At 37.9% G+C, this 21,812-nt stretch overlaps 1 protein-coding gene across 2 annotated transcripts in view; it reads left to right on the top strand.

The window, feature by feature from the left end:
- Positions 1 to 21,812, top strand: part of Mcu (mitochondrial calcium uniporter) — a 193,712-nt gene that overhangs the window by 144,082 nt on the left and 27,818 nt on the right. The gene's annotated exons all lie outside the window — the stretch shown is intronic.

Genomic DNA, 21,812 nt, shown 5'->3' on the forward strand with positions numbered 1-21,812 from the left:
ACAAAGCCCATCACTGTGGCAAGAGGATCTAAGCTTTGATTGTTTTTTACATCAGTAGAGAAAGATGTATTGACAACTTTTCTGTCATTCTTCTTATTCAACATTGTTCATATACCATTTAACTTGTTTGGCTTAGAGGTTGCTATTAAAAACTGCTTCTGGGTAAAAAAAATTTTGACAGTTCTAAATTTAACCTTATACTCACTGATTCATAGACTGAAGCATTGAAAGAGGCATCCTGCAAGGACACCTGAAACTGAACCTGCCCAGAAGGTGTATCAGGAAAATCCTAGAACTCTCTTCATTTAGTAGAGAGTTTTAGTGTTGACAGAATCCCCTGCCTGAAAGTCGCTGTTATCTGACTTTGTAGACAGTGTGCTCATATTTGCTGAGCCCTCTAAACTTGGAGGAATAGGTTATTCATGTGAAGCATGGAAAGGCTAACATAGAAAATAGACCAGGACCAAAACAAACCTTCCGCTTTTCCAGTGTCTTAAAAACATAAAAAGATAATAAAATATTACCGATTAATATATGTTACAAGATAGCAATCCACTTTATTGCAGCCAGAGGACAGAGGTGTGTTGCCCCCAATCAAGGCTCAATACTAGTATATACCCAGATACCAGAACTTTCTACATGACCAAGAACCAAGGGTCTTTCCAAAGTGCCACCTACTTCCCCAAGCCCCTCCAAAGCAGTGGGTGGGTATATTGCTTCCTCCCAAAACTGTTGCTGTCCATTACACAGCCAAATAGGACTGCTGTTCACATCTATACCAATATCCCTCCCAGCTGCCATTACCTTTCTCCAATACTACTAAAGAGTGACATCATGAGCTATTGCCAACAAAGAGAGAATTCCCTTCTTAGTTTTTTCTGAGCTGACACAATTTCACATTTCTAACCTTTATAATATTACCTGAAAATGTTATAAATTCAATGTCAGTGTATATCAGAATGTATTTACTAGCTATATATTTAATATCAACCAAGTGACATTGCAACAGGAATCTCAAGTACCTTTGATGGTTATGATATTCTGTGGCAATTTAATTTGAACTGAAGAATTCATGTTGGAATTAATGTTCATTTATCACTTAATTGCATTTCTTATAGATTAGTATATAACTAATCTATATGAAAGTATTTCAATAACAATGATACTGTTGTACTGAGTGTGTGTTATTCTATGACAATAATGTTAATATCCCTACATTTTCAAGGAATATTTTACTTCTGAGCTGTACCCGAGCCTAGGATACTAACTTTAAATTTTTTTTTAAAGGCCACTCCTAGCTGAGCACCCGTGGCTCATGCCTGTAATCCTAGCTACTCAGGAGGCTAAGATCTGAGGATCATGGTTCAAAACCAGCCCGGGCAGGAAAATCAATGAGACTCTTATCTCCAATAAACCACTAGAAAACTGGAAGTGGCATGGTGGCTCAAGCAGTAGAGTGCTCGTATTGAGCTGAAGAGCACAGGGACAGCGCCCAAGCCCAGAGTTCAAGCCCTACAACTGACCAAAAAAAAAGGCCACTCCAACAATATTTTGCTAAAGTTTTCCCTTCTTAAGAAAACTAATTCATTCATTATGTAAAAAAGTAAGAGGTCTGGGAATGTGGCTTAATGGTACAGTGTTGGCCTTGCATGCATGAAGCCCTGGATTCAATTCCTCAGTACCACATAAAGAGAAACAAGCCGGAAGTGGTGCTGTAGCTCAAGTGGTGGGGTGCTAGCCTTGAGCAAAACAAGCTCAGGGATAGTACCCAGGCCCTGAGTTCAAGCCCCAGAACTGGCAAATAAATAAATAAGAACACAAAATTGTTTCGTTTAGTGCAGCTCAATATCCTTACTTCCTTCAAATTATACTCCTCATTTTGTGCTTTTAAGTAAGGTTGTGAGAAAAGTATGTAAGAAACTGACAAAGTTACTTCAGTAAATAGAGTTTAGTCATCAGGAGCAGACATTTCTACCAGCATTCACTGCTCTTTGTCATTACTACTAGATTACATTCAGTATACATGATGGCTTGACCTTCATGTTTAATTATATAGATTCTAAAATGCCACATTATCTAACTATAATATTTATATACCTAATGTGGATGTATATGCATATATTTTTATATACTGCCTCTCAATGTGTTTAATTTAAACTGTTTAATAACATAACATAACCACGCTGCCAAAGCAATCTAACAAGTTCTTTGTTTTTCCTATGTCACAAATCTGTTGAGGATCTAGACTCTTTATCTAGAAAAGTTTCTATATATGCATAAGAAATTCTACATATAAACTCATACTGAAACTTATAACCACAAGCAAATAATTTCTCAAATGCTGACATGCACAGTAATAGTTACCGCCTCCAAGAGAAAAATGACTTCAACCTGTAGATATGGTATTTTTTTTCTGTAAGTAGTAGTAGCATCAAGGACTCCATAACCTAAAGCACAAGGACTTTATATTCTCATTTTGATTTCTCTATAGACCATATCCTCAGTTGTAAATTTCTAATAGTGAAATTTTTATTGTGTATGATTTATGTTATGGTATAGGCCCTCAGAATTTCCCCTTCTTGTCAATAAAGGTGAAAATAACTCTGCTATCAGTAGGTTGACTTACAGTTTATCATCCTGCCAAAGACACTTTTGAAAGAGATACTATTAAAATTTGTCAGGACAGCTGGCCTTTCCTGCATAAACCAGGACATATCTTCCTCCTTGCTATAGGGAAAATGCAAAAGAAGAGTTGAAAAAGATCAAGGAAAATTACCTTGTATGGCTGCCTTCAGTTTATTTATCTAGAAATGTAATTCTACTCAACTTGTCCTGTTTTAAGAGTTATGGTGGTGTTGTTTTGGTTATTTTACACTTAATAGAAGTTATGATTGCCATATAAAACTGAGGACAAATAGTGTTAATAGTGAAAGTAACTGGAAATTCCTGTTTAATGATATATGGTGTCAGTTTAGTCAACCCACTGGTTTGAAAAAACAGATATATATGCCCCAGTTTTTTCCTTTGTGTTCTCTCCTGCTATTTTTTTTTCTTTTCCAAACTTTATTGAGATATATTTTACATAACATAACATTTGCTCATTGTAGCCAGGCACCAGTGGCTCACACCTGTATCCCTAACTACTTGGAAGGCTGAGACCTGGAAGATCGAGGTTCAAAGCCAACTCAGGCAGAAAAATCCATGAGATTCTTTCTCCATTAACTGACAAAAAGCCAAACTAGGGACTTATCCCCAAGTGGTAGAATACCAACTGTGAACAAACAAGCCAACAGAGCTATCAAAGCTCTGAGTTCCCCAGTACCAATACACACACACATATACACACTCAAAATGTCACCTACTGTTGTGTAACCATCATGACAATACAGCTTAGACCATTTCCTTTGCTCCTGAACCTTCTTTTGTTTCCAGTTCATGCTCTCATCTTCAGTGCCACTTATAAAAAAAGTTGTCTATACCGGGCTTTTACAATATGTACTCTTCTGCTTCTAGCTTCTTCTCCGTCATGCTTGCAGGGTTTACCCATGTTGTAGCATGACTTATATTTACTTCTTTTTATTACTTGGTAATATTCCAGTATATAGAAATTTCATACTTTGTTCATTTACCAAAGGAACAACATTTGGATTATTTCCCATCTGAATCATTAAAAATAATACTACAGCCAGCATTTGTTCAGTTACATGAGAACATATTTTAATTCCTCTTTGATATATTCAGGATTGAAATAGTTAGGTCACACAGTAAGTAGATACTTAACTTTTGTGTGTGTGTGCCAGTACTGGTGCTTAAACTCAGAGCCTCACACTCTTCTCTTGGCTTTTTTGCCCAAGCCTGGTGTGCTGCCACTTGAGCCACAGATCTACTTCCAGCTTTTTGGTGATTAATTGGAGATAATGAGTCTCATGAACTTTCCTGCCCAGGTTGGCTTTGAACTATAACCCTCAGATCTCAGCATTCCAAGTAGCTAGGATTATAGGTGTGGATCACTTGTGCCAAGCCTGATTTTTTTAAAGAAAAAATAAATAAAGAGCTAGATGTTGGTGGCACCTACCTACTCAGGAAGCTGATCCTGGCTATTCAGAAGGCTGAGATCTGAGGATCAAGGTTTGAATTAATTGGAGGGACTTTTACCTCCAGTTAACCAGGAAAAAGCCAGAAGTAGAGGCATGGCTTTAAGTGTCTACCATCAATCAAGAGCAAAAAAGGCCAAGGGAGAAGATTAGGCCCTGAATTCAAGATGTGAAAGATGTATGTTAACAGACTTAATCGGCATCCCATAGCTCACAACCAAATAATACCCCCTTGTTTGTGCAAGGAGCCTAAGGGTTCTCTGAGGCTCCCACATCTTCTTAGACACAGTATTACAAGTGAAAAGATTACAGATACAAGTTTCAATTTTCCTGAGTTAGAGGTAGTCTTCAAGAGCTCTATGTTTTTTCTAAGTGCCTGCAGAGAAAACTGACAGAAATTTTCATTTATGACTATCCTACAGATACTTCCTCTGGCAGTAGAAAATTTATATAGTTATCCATTTCTAATTTCCTAACTCAGAAAGACAGCTTAACTAAAAGGAGTTATGATCCTTCTACCAAACCCATAATCATGACAGTGAAGTCTTAAATTAGACATTACACTTATTCATAAAGCCTCAAATATCCCCAAGTGAATCAAGCTATGAATAAACTACCCTGTACTAACTTCTCTTCCTAAGGAAGCACTGGCCTTGAAGACAAAAGCTCAGGGACAGTACTCAGGCCCTCAGTTCTAGCACCAAAAAAAAAGAATCAGGAAATGTCCATTGCTTTGTAAGCATTTATTTTAACTTATGATAATATGAACAAAATCAATTTTCAGGACAAAAAAAAGTTTTATATATATATATTTTTTTTTTAAGATTTACTTGTATTTTTCATGAAATAAGGCTAAGGGAGCAGTCTGTCCATAGCTTGTTCAAATTGTCAGGTCAATTAACCAAAAAATACTAAGATACACCAAATTAATTCGTTTAACTATTTTAAGAAAAACTCAATTTTCAGAGTAGTTTTAGGTCTTAAAACAGAGAAAGGTACAGAAACACTTCATTTACTGGTGCCCATCCCATGCTTCCCTCAACACATCTCCACATCAGAGTGTACATATCACAACTCATGAGCTTCCACTGACACATTATCATCCAGAGTCTATCATTTATATTAGGGTTCAGTTTTAGTGTTTTACATGATGTGGGTTTAGATAAATGTGAAATGACACATATTCACCATTATAATATAATGACATTCAGAGTAGTTTTTTTTTTTTTTTTTTTTTGGTTTTTGGTTTTTTTTATGTCAGTCATGGGGCTTGAACTCTGGGCCTGAGTGCTGTCCCTCAGTTCTTCAGCTCAAGGTAAGCACTCTACCATTTGAGCCACAGCACCACTTCCAGTTTTCTGGTGGTTTATTGGAGATAAGAGTTTCCTGCCCAAGCTGGCTTTGAACCACAATCCTCAGATCTTAGCCTCTGGAGTAGCTAGCATTACAGGCTGGCTTTCAGAGTAGTTTTACTTCCTTAAAATTCCTTGGTGCTCCTCCTGTTTGCCTTTTCCAGCATATCATAGCTGGAATGTACAGACAGACTTCCTTCACTTGATAATACAAACTGAAATTTTTTCCATGCAGCCAGGGTGCAGTGCACATGCCTGTACTCCCAGGTACATGGGAGGCTGAACTGGGAAGATCACTCGAACCCATGAATTCAAGACTAGCCTGAGTGATATAACAAAACCCTGTCTCCCCATCTCAAAAAAAAAAAAAAGAACAAAAAATGTCTTCATGTCTTTTCGTGGCTATACAGCTTATTTCTTTTAGTGCCAAATAAGTAGTTGAGTGTTGGGAGGTGCCACAGTTTATTTATCCCTTCATCTACTAGAAGACATCTTTGTTGCTTCCAAGTTTGGGGCCATTATGAGTAAAGCTACTGTAAACATCCTTGTGTGGGTCTTTGTGTGGCTATAAATCTTCAACTCCTTTGGGTAAATACCAAAGAGCATGATTAAAAGAGAGTATATTTAGTACTAAACCATCTATGGCTATACTGTTTGCATTCTGGCTAGCAGTAAATGAAACCTCCTTGTACTCTGTAGCCTGGCCAGCATTTCTTAGACCCATTCATCAGTGGAATACCTCATTTTTTGTCCCCTTAACATAAAGGAGTGACTGAAAATTTTCTCATACATATGCTGTATCAATTCTATAAAAAGCAAGAGAAACCTCTATACCAGGTTTGTTTATTATTCCCACTGAATCTTCTCAACGCTCTTGAAAGATACTAGCATACCTACATTATAGATGAAGAAGCTGAGGTCAGTTGAATTCAACAGTGGGAAGTCCAGGCATCTCCTTCTGATACACTCTTGCTGAGTCTAAGAGTCTAATACCCATAATTTTTCTGATATCTATTCTCTCTACTCCAGAATTGTTTTCAACTTTTGGCTACCACAAAATTAAAATAGACAAAGAATGAAATATAATTAAAATTCTTTTTACAGTAGCATCATCAGAGACATTATTTTGGTCTAGTAGAATGTTCAAGTGGTAGATTACCTGAGCTCAAGACCCTGAATTCAAGCCTCAATACTGGACCCTTCCAAAAAAAAATCCAAAAACATTATTTTAAAAATTAGCCAGGTGCTGGTGGCTCACACTTATAATCCTAGCTACTCAGGAGGCTGAGATCTGAGGATCACAGTTCAAAGCCAGCCCAGGCAGGAAGGCCATGAGACTCTTACCTCTAATAAACCACCAGAAAATCAGAAGTGATGCTGTGGCTCAAGTGGTAGAGTGCTAGCCTTGAGCTAAAGAGCTGTGGGACAACGTTCAAGCCCAGAGTTCAAGCCCCACGACTGATTTTTTTAAAAAATTAAGTCTTACTATATTAAGACAAAATCTCATTTTTACAAAACCAAACTAGAATATTTAATTCTCAGTACAATACAGGTAGAAGAATAGAATGGAGAAGATAGCTTTGTTATTCAAAAGACTTTTAGCCTCTGACTTTTGTTAAGACTTCACTTATTAGCATTAGCAAAAGATACATAGATAGCAGGACTATTTAAGAGTCACACTGTATATTAAGAGCTGATTTTTAAACTATCATTTAAGCCTCACAATCACTTTTTGAAAATGTCTTTTATAATTCTACAAAGATTCAATTGTGTAAATACTAATTCACTTATTACCTGACTTATGTAAGTAACCCCTCTGTTTATCATCTTTAAAATAACAATTAAAAAGTTAAAAAATACTAACTCACAAGGTACACAATGAAATATATAGTTGATTTGATTCAAATCAATATATATTACTAGTTTGAGAGACTAAAACAACTGGACTTATTAAAATACTGAAGTTGGGTTTTCACATATAGAGGTATACTTTTTACATAATTATTTACATGTGTTGCTGTGGGGTTTTTTGTTTTGTTTTGTTTTGTTTTGTCAATCATGGGGCTTGAACTCTGGGCGTGGGCACTGACCTTGTGCTCTTCAGCTCAAGATGAGTGCTCTACCACTTGAGCCATAGCGCCACTTCCAATTTTCTAGTTGTTTATTGGAGATAAGAATCTCATGGACTTGGGCTGGGAAGGTGGCTCAATGGTAGAGCGCTTACCTTGCATGCTTGAGGCTGTGGGTTAAATTCCTCAGCACCACATAAGCAAAAAGAAAAAAGCCGGAAGTGGCGCTGTGGCTCAAATGGTAGAGCGCTAGCCTTGAGCTGAGGGACAGCGCCCAGGCCCAGAGTTCAGGCCCACAACTGGACCCCCCCCCCCAAAAAAAAAAAAAAAAAAAAAAGAATCTCATGGACTTTCCTGCCCAGGTTGGCTTTGAATCATGATCCTCAGATCTCAGCCTCCTGAGTAGCTAGGATAACAGGCATGAGCCATGGGTGCCTGGCCTGTTGCTGTGTTTTGACTGTAGTTTGTCCCCACCAAAAGTCATATGGAGGTTTAATAATTCAGTGCAACACTGTTAGGCCTGTAGAAGCTGATTAGGTGATTGAGTCACCATCCTCATGAATGGATTCATTAATATTTTACTCAAGAGACTGGGGTCCAAGTCTAAAGGACCTAGGTTATGTGTCTCAAGATGGGAGTTGGTCCTATAGGAGTATGGTGGGTCTTGAAGACCTGGATTACCACAAAGTGGGTTACTCTTTTGTTTTGGCTTCTTCCATACATACCCACTTGCTGTATTTATGCTTGCCCCACCATGTGATGCCATTACCATGTTGTAATGCTGCTGCTCATCTTGAACTTTCTGTTCCCATAATTATGAACTCTTTCTTCTATTACTTACCTAACCTTAGTCACCTTGTTACAACACAAAATGGACTAAGACATACTTGTCTCTCAAGATTATCAGTCTTCAGGGCTGGGAAAGTGGCTCAGTGGTAGAGTGCTTGACTTGCATGCCTGAGGCCCTGGGTTCGATTCCTCAGCACCACATAAGCAAAAAGAAAAAAGCTGGAAGTGGCGCTGTGGCCCAGTGGTAGAGCGCTAGCCTTGAGCTGAAGAGCTGAGGAACAGTGCCCAGGCCCAGAGTTCAGGCCCCACAACCGGACGCCCCCCCCAAAAAAAAAAAGATTATCAGTCTTTAAAGGAAATTATGTGATAGATCTAGTGTTTTTAATGAAAACTTTAAAGAAAAATTAACTATTTTACATATCTCAGTAATTTTTCTCTGTTTTTTCAGTATAGGGCCTCGAACTCAGAGCCTCTCACTCTCACTTAGCTTTTTTGCTCTAGGATGGCATTCTTCCACTTGAACCACAGCTCTGCTTCCAGTTTTTACTGGTTAATTGGAGATGAGTCTCACAGTGTTTTCTGCCCAAGCTGGCATCAAACTATGATCCTTATATTTCAGCTTCTTTGAGTATCTAGGGTTATAGGAATGAGCCACTGGTGCCTGGCTTCTCTGGTTATTTTGAAAAAGTTTACATACATTATGTATAGATATTTCGATGCTTTTTGTGGAACTGGAGTTTAAATTCAGTCTTAAATTTGTTATGCAGGTGCTCTGCCACTCAAGCCATCACCCAGCCTAAGGATCTTTTTGTAGAGTGTTTAAGGACGCTTTTTTGCCTTCATCTCAATAGTTACTTACTTCTTTTCTTAAAATGTTTATTTTTTAGTGGGCACCAATGACTCCTGCCTATACTCCTAGCTACTAAGAGGACTGAGAGCTGAGGATAGTGGTTTGAAGCCAGCCCAAACAGGAAAAGTCTACAAGACTCTTACTGCAATTAACCACAAAAAGCTGGAAGTAGAGCTGTGACCCACACAGTATAGCACTAGCCCTGAGCAAAAAGAGTTCATAGTTGGCGCCCTGACCCTGAGTTCAAGCCCCAGTAACAACACAAAGAAAAAAATTAATTTTTTATTTTGTCTAACATATCATAATTTAACAAAAGTCATGGTATTTTGAAATTATGCTTGTAAATATAGAAGTAACTATTAAAATATGTTATTTTAATGTTTCTAGATATGAAGGTACTAAAAATGTGTAAGGTAATTACTGAGAAGAATAAATCTTATCCAAGGACATAAACAATAGGAATAAATGTGGAGTTACATAAAGACGACATTGTAAAAATTACTCATTTCCCCACAATAAATGTGTTGCTAATCAAAAACACAACAAGAATTGATTAACTTATTTAGAATTTATATGAAAGAGTATAACTATATGAATATCAAGGGTAAAAATGGAATAAAAAAACAAGGGAGTATTCTTTATTTAAGACATGCCTTTTAAGTTGTAATAGTCAAAGGAATGTAGTATTAAAGCAGGAAAGTTTATTAGTTCAGAAAGCTTTTGTATGTAGAAATTTGACAGAATTTGAGAGAACTATTTGTACATTGGCTGAGAAACAATATTTGATAAGTGGTGCTGTAATATCACACAAATGCTGAAGTTGTTGGAGTGAACAATAAATTTATTCAATTTGGATAAATCTCAACACAGTGATTAGCATGAAAGACAAGTTATGAAAGATTATGTACAGTGAAACCATTCATATCAAGGTAAAAATATGCAAAGCTTATCTGTATGTAGTATTACTGTATAGCAAATTAGCACATAGATATTTAAAATAACAATAATTCTTTATTATCTCTCATGATTCTGTGGTTTAGGAATTTACAAACAGTTTAATTGAGCAGTTTGGAGTTCTGTGAAGTTGTCCTGTGTCAGAAAGGGCTTAGAGCCATCTGAAAGCTGGAGGATCCATTTCTAAGGTGGCTTATGATTGTCACCACAAGTTAGTGCTGACTCCTGATGGGAGGCACCACTTTATATCTGTCTCTCCATAGGACTACAAAATTGTCCTCAAGATAACTCTGGCTTCCCCCAGAGCAGGAAATCCAAGAGAACAATGCAGAAGCTACAAAGCTATTTCCCTTATAGCCTCAGAAGTTATACACCATCATTCCTCCAATATTCTATGGTTGTACAGACTAGCTCTGATTTGATGTGGGATGGGATGACACATGTTCACAAACACCTATATACCAGAGAGCATTATATAGAGAGCCATTTTGGAGGCTGGCTGTCATAATAGATGTATTGTGCACTGAGATACATATAAATGAATTCATGGATGTCTGTGAGTAAGCATCATAGATGTGAATCACATCTATGATGTAGGTAACAGAAGTTACCTACTTCTGGGTAATGGTTTCCTTTGGAAAAAAGATCACCCTGCTGTACTGTAGCTAACTGAGCCAGTACAATGCTAGAATGAAGTAAGGATTTTAATTATAATTATAGTGTAGTGATAGATGAAAGACTAAGATGATAGTAGTAAAAAGAATTGGATCAGAAATGTTTTAAAAATATGATGAAAAATATGATGATTGATTGGGGAGGAGGAACATCAGGTTCTGCATCTAAGAATAGTCAAAGATATGAAATTTCCTAGTTTGGCAGACATTAAATAATATTAGTGTGGTTGGTGGAGATTGTAGATGGTTAGAAGATGGATTTAGTTTTAGGCTTTTTGAGTTTGAATTGTGCCTGTGGGTAGCCCAGTTGTCTAACAGATAGATGAATGCAGCACTGCTGTTTTGGCTATCATCAGCATTTACATGGTGACTGCCTAGAAAGTAGATGGATTGAGAAATTCAGAGGCCTAAAATATAGCACTTAGAAACTGGAAAGACATGAATAGAGGAAGAATAGCCTATAAAGGAGAAATTACAAGATTTTTGCACAGAAAGGTTAAAAAAGAGAGAGAGAAAGAAAAAGAAAGAGAGAGAAAGGAAGAAAGAAGAAAGGAAAGAAAGAAAAAAAGAAAGAAAGAAAGAAGGAAAGAAAGAGTTAAAAGATATTCACTGAGCCTGGCACCCGTGGCTCACACGTGTAATCCTAGCTACTCAAGAGGCTGAGATCTGAGGATCACGGTTTGAAGCCAGTCCAGGCAGGAAACAGTGAGATTATCTCCAATAAAATACTCAAAAAAGCTAGAAGTGGTACTGTGGCTCAAGTGGCAGAGCACTCGCCTTGAGCAAAAGAAGCTCAGGGACAGCACCCAGGCCCAGAATTCAAGACCCAGGTCCAGCAAATAAATAAATAAATAAATAAATAAATAAATAAATAAATAAATAAATAAATAAAATATATGTACATATACTGTATGTATATATATATCCACTCAACTTAGCACCCTAATATCATATGTAATGTGAAAGAAATAACTTTTATTCAAATGATGTGATTCAAATTACATTCCTGGTTGGACTTTTTTTTTTTTTTTTTTTTTGCTATTAAAAAGAAAAAAAAAAAGAGCTGGGCGTTGGTGGCTCACACCTGTAATCCTAGCTACTCAGGAGGCTAAGACCTGAGGATCACGGTTCAAAGCCAGCCCAGGCAGGAAAGTCTGTGAGTCTCTTATCTCTAATTAACCACCAGAAAACCAGTGGCTCAAGTGGTAGAGCGCTCACCTTGAGCTGAAAAGCTCAGGGACAGCGTTCAAGCCCCATGACTGACAAAAAAAAAAAAAAAAGAGTTGCGGCTAGATGCTGGTGGCTCAAGCCTGTAATTCTAGCTATTTAGGAGGGTGAGATCTGAGAATCATAGGTTTAAAGCCAGCTTGGACAAAGAAAGTCAGTGATACTCTTAGCTCCAATTAACCAGAGCTGTGGCTCAAAGTGGTAGAGCACTAGTCTTGAGCACAAAAGCCCAGGGACAGCACCAGGCCCTGCATTCAAGGCCCACAACTGACCAAAAAAAAGTGTTGTTTGCATTATTTCTCTGGCCTTTCAACTCTTAAATTATATGATTATGTCTCAATTTTGTGATACAGAATATTATGAAAGGGTATGTGTGTATAGAAACAGATCATAAGCCAAATCATCTAAAGTCCCACTCCAGACAGCTTGCCAGATAACATTCTCCATGGGCTTCCTTATTTACCACGTCCTGTTCATAAGTCCTTAGGATGTAGCCTGTTGTTTTCACAATACAATATATTGTACTGGACACTTTCCCTATTATATTGGACACCAAATAAACTATGTCTTTTTTCTTTTGCCAATCCTGGGACTTGAACTCAAGGTCTAGCCACTGTCCCTGAGCTTATTTTGCTCAAGGCTAATACTCTACCACTTAAATCACAGTGCCACTTCCAGCTTTTTCTGTTTATATCATTCTGAGGAATCAAACCCAGGACTTCATGCATGCTAGGCAAGCACTCTACCACTCAGCCACATTCCCAGTCCAAATAATGTATTTTTATACACATTTATACTACTTGAGCCACAGTTCCATTTCCACCTTTTGCTGGTTATTTTGCTGGTTATCCTAAATCTCAGCCTCCTGAATACTCAGCTTCCTGTGTGTGTGTGTGTGTGTGTGTGTGTGTGTGTGTGTGTGTGTGTGTGTGTGTGTGTGTGTGTGTGTGTGTGTGTGTGTGTGTGTGTGTGTGTGTGTGTGTGTGTGTGTGTGTGTTTTACTTTGACCTCTTAGGCTCAAGTGATCTTCCTGCTTCAGCCTTCTGAGTATCAGGAATAATTAATACATACCACCATGCCTGGCCTTTTTTTTGTGGGGGGGGGGGGTGATGCCAGTCTTGGGGCTTGAACTCGGCCTGGGCACTGTCCCTGAGTTCCTTTCACTCAAGGCTAGTGCTCTATCACTTGAGTCACTTCTGGTTTTTTTCAGTAGTTTATTGGAGATAAGCATCTCACCAGGTTGACTGGTTTGGAACCATGGTCCTCAGATCTCAGGCTCTTATGGCATGAACCACCAATGCCCAGCATTGCCTGGCTTTTGTTGTTGTTGTTGTTGTTGTTGTTGTTGTTAGTCGTGGGGTTTGAACTCTGGGGCTGGGCGCTGTCCCTCAGCTCTACAGCTCAAGGCGAGCACTCTACCACTTGAGCCACAGTGCCACTTCCCATTTTCTGAGTGGTTTATTGGAGATAAGAGTCTCTTGGCCTTTCTTGCCCTGGCTGGCTTTGAACTGTGATCCTCAGATCTCAGCCTCCTGAGTAGCTAGGATTATAGGCGTGAGCCACTGGTGCCCTTCCTTTGCCTGGCTTTTAAAACTGTTTTTCCACTCCTGGTTCCTCAAAGGCATTTTTAAAAATGATTCCTTTTTCAGTCTCTAGTGTCTGTGGTTCTTTACTGCAACCCTTACCTCCACAGTTCTATGGCTCCCATTTTTCTACTTAAATCTGTTGTCATGCTCTGGCACTGTGTGTTCACAGCAGATGCCCTGTGAACTTCTAACTTCATTTGGAGCTCACTAGTGATGAGCATTCTTAGATTAATTCTTACTTTTTTGTTTGTATTTTTTATTGTAAAAATACTGTACCAGAGGGGTTATAGGCACATGAGTAAGGTAATGAGTACATTTCCTATCAAGCATTATTACCCCCTCCTTTGTTTTTCCCCTAGCATCCCTTCCCTCTCCACCTTTACAACTCCTCCCCCGCCCAAACTTGTAAAGTTCATTTTCAACATAGTGTCTTTTACATTGTTACAGTGGGTCAACCTGTTTCCTTATTTCAGCATTTTGTTATTTCCCTTCCCCTCCCCAAATTAGAAAAATGTATATATAAGATGCACAATACCCGAATCAAATACAGTAAAACCAGGGGTTATACCATGAGGTAGAACATACAAAAGAAATAAAAAATTCACATAGTACATTATAAGTACATTAAAAACAACAGCAACAAAGACAAAATCTCTCGTGTCCCTATCTTGGGGTTCATTTCTCTTAGCATCATCTTATATGGTCATATGTACATAGCTTTTGATCTTTTCTGCTTGTCCTAGACATATAGTAGTTATTGCAAATAAGGGGAACCACGGGACCTATGTTTCTTTGGGCCTGGCTTACTTCACTTAATATAATTTTTTCCAAGTCTTTCCATATCCTGACAAATTGGGTGGTGTCATTCTTTCTGATGGAGGCATAACATTCCATTGTATATATGTACCACATTTTTTGATACATTCATCTACTGAGGGGCATCTGGGTTGATTCCATATCTTAGCTATGGTGAATAATGCTGTGATAAACATAGTTGTGCTGGTAGCTTTAATATGGCCTTGTTTGTGATCGTTTGGGTAAATGCCCAAAATTGGATTGCTGGGTCATAGGGGAGCTCTATGTGGAGTCTTTTGAGGAAACTCCATACTGCCTTCCAAAGTTGTTGAACAAGTTTACACTCCAACCAACAATGCAGTAGGGTTCCCTTTTGACCACATCCCCTCCAGCATCTGTTGTTATTAGATTTCTTGATGATAGCCATTCTAACTGGGGTGAGGTGGAATCAATCTCAATGTTGTTTTGATTTGCATTTCTTTTATGACTAGAGAAGTTGAGCATTTCTTCATGTATCTATTGGCCATTCTTATTTCCTCTTCAGAGAAGTCTCTTTTTTAGTCTTTAGTCCACCTATTTATTGAGCAGTTGTTTCTTTGAGGATTTGTTTTGGGGGGATTTAATTTTTTGAGTTCTAAGTATATTTTAGATATGAGACCCTTATCTGTTGTAAGGCTAGTGAACTTCTCCCAATCTGTGGGCTTTCTACTGATCTTGCTAGCTATGTCCTTTGCCATGCAGAAACTCTGCAGTTTCATGCAGTCCCATTTGTCCAACCTTTCTTTGTCTTGTTTGTTTCTTGGTCTTTATTAAGAAAATTTCGACCTGTGCCAAGGAGCCCCAGAGTTTCTCCTATTCCTTCTTGTAATGTTTTCAGGGTGTCTGCTTTGACTTTGATGTCTTTGATCTATTTGGAGTTGATTCTGGTGCAGGGTGATATATAAGGTTCTAGCTTTAGTTTTCTAGAGGTGTTTAACCAATTTTTCCAGCACTGTTTACTGAAGAGGCTGTCTTTCTTCCATTCTATTTTCTTAGCTCCCTTATCAAAGATTAGGAGGCTATAGGACTGTGGGTTCATTTCTGGGTCTACAGTTCTATGGAATAGAACTTTGTTCTTTTTTTATTAATTATTTTATTGTAAAAATGTTGTACAGAGGGATTACAGTTATATGAGTAAGGTAATGAGTACATTTCATATTGAGCATTGATACCTCCTCCTTACTATGTCTTTTCTTGTGTCAGTACCAAGCTGTTTTGATTACTGTGGTTTTGTAGTAGAGTTTGAAGATTGGAATTGATATTCCTCCAGCATTGTTCTTTCTGCTAAGGATTGTTTTTGTTATTCGGAGTCTTTTATTGTTCCATATGAATTTTTAGGTTGCTTCTTCTATTTCATTGAAGAATGAGATTAGGATATTGATAGGTATTGCATTGGATTTGTAGATAGCCTTTGGCAGTATTTCCATTTTCACGATGTTAATCCTCCCAATCCAGGAGCATGGGAGGTTTTTCCACTTCACTAGTTCTGCTTTAATTTCCTTTTTCAGGTTTTTAACGTTTCCATCATAGAGGTCTCAAAGAGTCTCACAGACTTTCCTGCCTTTGAACTCTGAGCCTCAGGTATCAGCCTCCTGAGTAGTTAGGATTACAGGCGTGAGCCACGGGTGCCCAGCTCCTTTACTTCTTTAGTTAAGTTAAATTCTAGGTATTCTATTTTTTGTGTGGCTATTACAAAAGGAGTTGCTTTCCTAATTTCAGCTTCATTCTTCTTATTGTTGGCATACAGAAAAGCCTTTTTTTTAGCGTTAATTTTATACCTGCTTCTTTGCCAAAGTTTCGAATCAGCTTGAGTATCTTGGGAGTGGAGTCAATGGAGTTCTTTAAATACAAGATCATGTCATCTGCAAAGAGGGAGAGTTTTACTTCATCTTTCCCTGTTTGGATCCCCTTTATATTTACATCTTGTCTTATTGCTCTAGCGAGGCATTCTAATACTAATTGAAGAGAAGTGGAGAGAGTGGACATCCTTGTCTTGTTCCTGAATTTAGAGGAAATGGCTTTAGCTTTTCGCCATTAAGTATATGCTGGCTGTAGGTTTGTCATACACAGCCTTTATTGTATTGAGGAATGTTTCATGGATTCCTAGTTTTTCCAGAGCTTTCATCATAGAGGGGTGTTGGATCTTGTCAAATGCTTTTTCTGCATCTATTGAGATAATCATGTGGTTCTTATCCTTGCTCTTGTTGATGTAATTAGTTATATTAATTGATTTGTGTATATTGAACCAGCTTTGCATCCCTGAAATGAATCCTGTTTGATCATGGTGTATGATTTTTTTGATGACTTGTTAATTGGCCAAAATTTCGTTTGAAAGTTTTGCATCGATGTTCACCAAAGAAATGGGTCTATAGTTCTCTTTCTTTGATGAGTCCCTGTCTGGTTTTGTGATGAGGGTTATGATGGCTTCATAGAGTTTGGTAGTGAACTTTCACTTTCAGTTTCATTGAAGAGTTGGAGGAGTATTGGTGTGAGTTCTGCTTTGAAGGCCTTGTAGAATTCAGCTGTAAATCCATCCCATCCTGCACTTTTCTTGGGTAGGAGGGCAATTATCGCTCTTTCTATTTTGATTCTTGATATGGGTCTGTTAAGTTGGTTTAAATCATCTTGATTTAGTTTGGACATGTCAATATTTGCTAGAAATTCATCCATTTCTTCCAGCTTCTCAAATTTATTAACATAAAGGCTTGAGAAATATTCCCTTATAATGTTCTGAATCTTGGTTGTTTCTGTGGTGATGTTTGCATTCTCATCTCTTAGTTTATTTGGGTGTGTTCTCTTCTTTTTCTGATAAGATTTGCTAAGGATCTGTTAATTTTGTTAATTTTTTTGAAAAACCAACTCTTTGTTTTGTTGATTATTTTTTTGGACTCTTTTTTTTAATTCATGTAATTCTGATTAATTTTAATTATTTGTTTCTATCTACTAGATTGAGGTTTGGCTTGTTCTTTTTCAAGGAGCTTCAGGTGTCTCATTAAATTGTTGGTTTCAGATCTCTCCAATTTGTTTTGTAAGAACTCAATGCTATAAACTTGCCTCTGAGTACTGCCTTTGCTGTGTCCTAGAGAAATTGGTAATTTGTGTGTTCGTTTTTGTTAAATATCATGAATATTTGGATTTCCTTTCTACTCTCTTCCATGACACACTGGTGGTTCAACAGTGTGTTGTTCAGCCTCCAATTGTTACAGGATTTTCTTTGGTGGCTTTCGGTGTTGAATTCTAATTTTATTCCCTTATGGTCTGATAGAATGCAGGGCATAATTTCAATGTTTCTGAATTTGGATAAATTTGCTTTGTGACCTAAAATGTGGTCTATTTTGAGAATGTTCTGTGTGCTGCTGAGAAGAACATGTATTCTGATGCTGCTTGGTGAAATATTCAGTAGATGTCTGTTAAGTTTAGTTGACCTATGCAGTTGTTTAGATCCAAGGTTTCTCTGTTGAGTTTTTGCCAGGTTGATCTATGCAGTGCGGATAGTGGTATGTTAAAGTTCCCAACAATTAATATCTTTGAATCTATGTGAGATTTTGGGAAAGTAGTGTTTTTTGGATAAATTTGGGTGCTGTGTTGTTTGGTGAATAGATATTTAGAATTGTAATATCCTCCTGAAGAAGAGATCCCTTAATTAGTATGTGGTGCCCTTTTATCTCTTCTCACTAATTTTAATTTGAAGTCTATTTTATCTGATTTTGGGATTGCAACTCCCACATGTTTATGGGAGCTGTTTGCTTGTAGATTTTATTTCAGCCTTTCACTTTCAGAATATGTTTGTTTTTGTGGGCAAGGTGTGTCTCTTGAAAGCAGCAGATAGAAGGATCCTGCTTTTTGATCCAACTAGACAATCTACATTGCTTAATTGGAGAGTTAAGTCCATTAATATTGAGAGTTAGGACTGAGAGATGTTTGGTTCACTTTCTTGGGGCCTGTACCAACTGGGTTCTTCTTATGATTCTTGGATTCTCTGTTTGGGGGTTGTTTCTTGGCCTTTATTGTGCTCTTGTTGGTTTTCTATGTGTAGGACATCTTTAAGTATCTTTTGTAGGGCTGGTTTGGTAGAGATACATTGTTTCAATTTTTCTTTGCTGTGGAAGGTTTTTATTTGTCCTTCTATTATGAAGGAGATTTTAGCTGGGTACAGTATTCTTGGTTGATAGTTGTTTGTCTTAGGATGTGGTATACATCATTCCAGGCTCTTCTTGCTTTCATTGTCTCTGCTGAGAAATCTGAAGTTTTACTGATTGGCTTCCCTTTATAGGTGATTGATCTTTTCTCCCTGACAGTTTTAAGGATCCTTTCCTTGGTCTAAATTGATCTTGTGTGGATTACAATGCAATGGTGGGATGTCCTGTTCTGGTCTGGTCTATTTGGGGTTTTAAAAGCTTCTTGTATCTGGATAGGTCTATCTTTTTGCAAGTTTGGGAAGTTCTCTGCTAGGATCCTGTTAAATTTCCTAGACCTTTAACTTCTGTCTCTAGGCCCTCCTTTATACCCATTAGCCTTAAATTTTCAGGCTTTCTGATGGTGTCTTCTAAATATTGAATGTCATATATCTTAGATTTGTCTTGAATACTTGTCTTTATAATGTCTAGGCTGTCTTCAATACCAGAGATTCGATTTTCTGCATGGTCTAACCTACTGTCAAGGCTTTCTACTTCATTTTTTATTTTCTTTTCTTGTAATTGGTCAGATTTGATGACTTCAAATTATTTGTTGGAGCTTTGTTTTAGATCTTATATGGACTTCTTTACTTCCTTAATATGGTTTTCAGTGTTCATTCTCAAATCCCTTAGATGACTGGTATATTTTCATTGGATTCCCTTACGTTGGACTTCATTCAGCATTCCCTGTGTGGCCTCCATGGATTCCTCCAGCTTTCTGTTTGTGGATTCCATGAATGCCTCTATTAATCTTTATTTATTCTTATCCCTCTTATGCAATTCCTCTATTAATCTTTGATTAGCCTCCTCATGCTTGTGAAATTCCTGTATTAATCTTTGGTTACCCTCACCACACACGCATTTCCCTCTCACTCTCACACAGAGACCTTTGCAGGCTTTCAATCTTTTCATTCAGCATTTTTACCAGTAGTGTTTGTAGAGCATTTTGGAAACTCTCCTTTGGATTATTCATTAATTGCTCTGTTGCCTGATTATCGTGAGTGGGAGTTGAGATACCTGGACTTACCATTTTTCTTGTGTTTCTTTGGCTTGTTATGCCCATTTGGGTATGAAAGCAAAACCAATTCCACACTAGAACACTACTTTAAGGCAAACATCAACCAGAGCCCTGTAGTTGCACAGATTGTTTGATGCAGTCAAAATGAATACCAATACAATCTAGTTCAACAGATACAGTCTAGTTCAACAACAAACAACTACAGATCAATGGACTAAGAAAAGCAAAGAAGGAGTCACAGACCAGAAATTAATGGGTCTAGGGAGAATTGTGAGAAGAAAATAAGATTAGAGGAATGTAGAGAGGGAAAAGGAGAGAGGGAATAAAACCAAGACAAATTCAAAGAGAGGAAACAGAAGGAAAGAAGATGAGCGATAAAAGGAAAAAGAAAAAGAAAAAAATTAAAAATGAAGTACTTAAAAATTATATAAGTATAAAGCTGGGTGCTGGTGGCTCATGCTTGTAATCCTAGCTACTCAGGAGGCTGAGATCTCAGGATCACAGTTCAAAAACAACCTGGGCAGGAAAGTCTGTGAGTCTCCAATAAATCACCAGAAAACCAGAAGTGGCACTGTGGCTCAAGTGGTAGAGCATTCGCCCTGAGCTGAAGAGCTCAGGGACAGCTCCTAGCCCAGAGTGCAAGCCCCACTACTGACAAAAAAAGTCTAAAGAACTAATACTTCAATTAAAGGAGTTAAGTCTTGAGAGTTTGTGAATCAATATCTGAATTAAGGATGCTCACAATGAAGGATAATGTCTAATAATCGAAAACAGGTATATATCTGGGGGTAAACAGAACAGCAATTAAGTAACACAACAACAACAAAAAGGACCAAAAGGGAAAAGAGTAAAAGAGAATTAAACACACACACACACACACACACACACACACACACACACACACACACACACACACACACCTAAAATAAAAATGATGAAAAATGGAAAACAATTTTTTTACAGTTTAAAAATCAATCTATTTATTGATCGCCTTCTTTTACACTATTAATGCTAATTGTTTTTCATGGTGCATGCATTTGGGATTCATCAAAATGAATTCTTAATGAATTTACAAAGACAAAAATTATAGCAGGAGGGGCTGAGAAGGTGGCTCAGTGGTAGAGCGCTTGCCTTGCATGCATGAGGCCCTGGGTTCGATTCCTCAGCAGTACATAAGCAGAAAAAAAAGCAAGAAGTGGTGCTATGGCTCAAGTGGTAGCGTGCTAGCCTTGAGCTGAAGAGCTGAGGGACAGTGCCCAAGCTCAGAGTTCAGGCCCCATGACCGGACCCCCCCCCAAAAAAAAAAAAGAAAAAGAAAAAGAAAAAATTATAGCAAGATAACAGATATAAGAGCCAAATCATCCCACCATTTCTCAAAGGAGGTCTCAGCTCTGAAAGGCCCGGCAATAGAATATGAATCATGTTTGTGTGTCTGTAAGATTGTGAGGTACTGCTATGAACATCAATAGCTGACCAAGTGGACATCATAACCCACCGTATACCAAGCTCCAAGCTTGGTTGCTGACAAATATTGTTTCATTGACTCCTCATAACGGCTCTCAGGTCAGTGATTCCATTCCCATTTCATTTCATATGAAACTGAGGCCCAACACAGTTCACATATTAAGTGTTAAGAGCTCAAACACAGGTCAGTTCTATCACCCTCTCCACACGGATCTAATATCACACTATCCAGCAGACTCCATTACTCCTTCCCCTTTGTCCCTCAGAATGGACCTTGAGCCTTCCTGCCAGATAGAGCAACTCACAGCACACACATCATATTTTGGGTTAGTCTGTCCTCTGTGTCAACTCAATTTGTTGAAAACTATCACTGTGTCCTCTTGCCTTTCTTGGCAAAACCACTTGTCCACTCTTCTTCCTCCATAGTAACAATTTTGTTAGGCATATGGTTCCAATCAAAGACTACAGTTCCCAGAATTCCTTGCAGCTTGGTGCAGCCATGTGACTAACAGGATGTAAGCTGACTTGAAGAAAGCCAAATAAGGGGTTTTTTTAATTTTTTTTTTAATTTTTTTTATTGTGAGAATACTGTACAGAGGAGTTACAATTACATGGGCAACATAGTGAGTACATTTCTTATCAAGCATTGTTGCCTCCTCCTTTGTTTCTCCATACCATCCCTTCCCCTCTCCACCTCTCCACCCCTCCACCCCGCCAAAGTTGTAA

Source organism: Dipodomys merriami, unplaced genomic scaffold, assembly GCF_024711535.1.
Source record: "Dipodomys merriami isolate MVZ:Mamm:240054 unplaced genomic scaffold, mDipMer1.0.p SCAF_14, whole genome shotgun sequence".
Lineage (NCBI taxonomy): Eukaryota > Metazoa > Chordata > Mammalia > Rodentia > Heteromyidae > Dipodomys > Dipodomys merriami.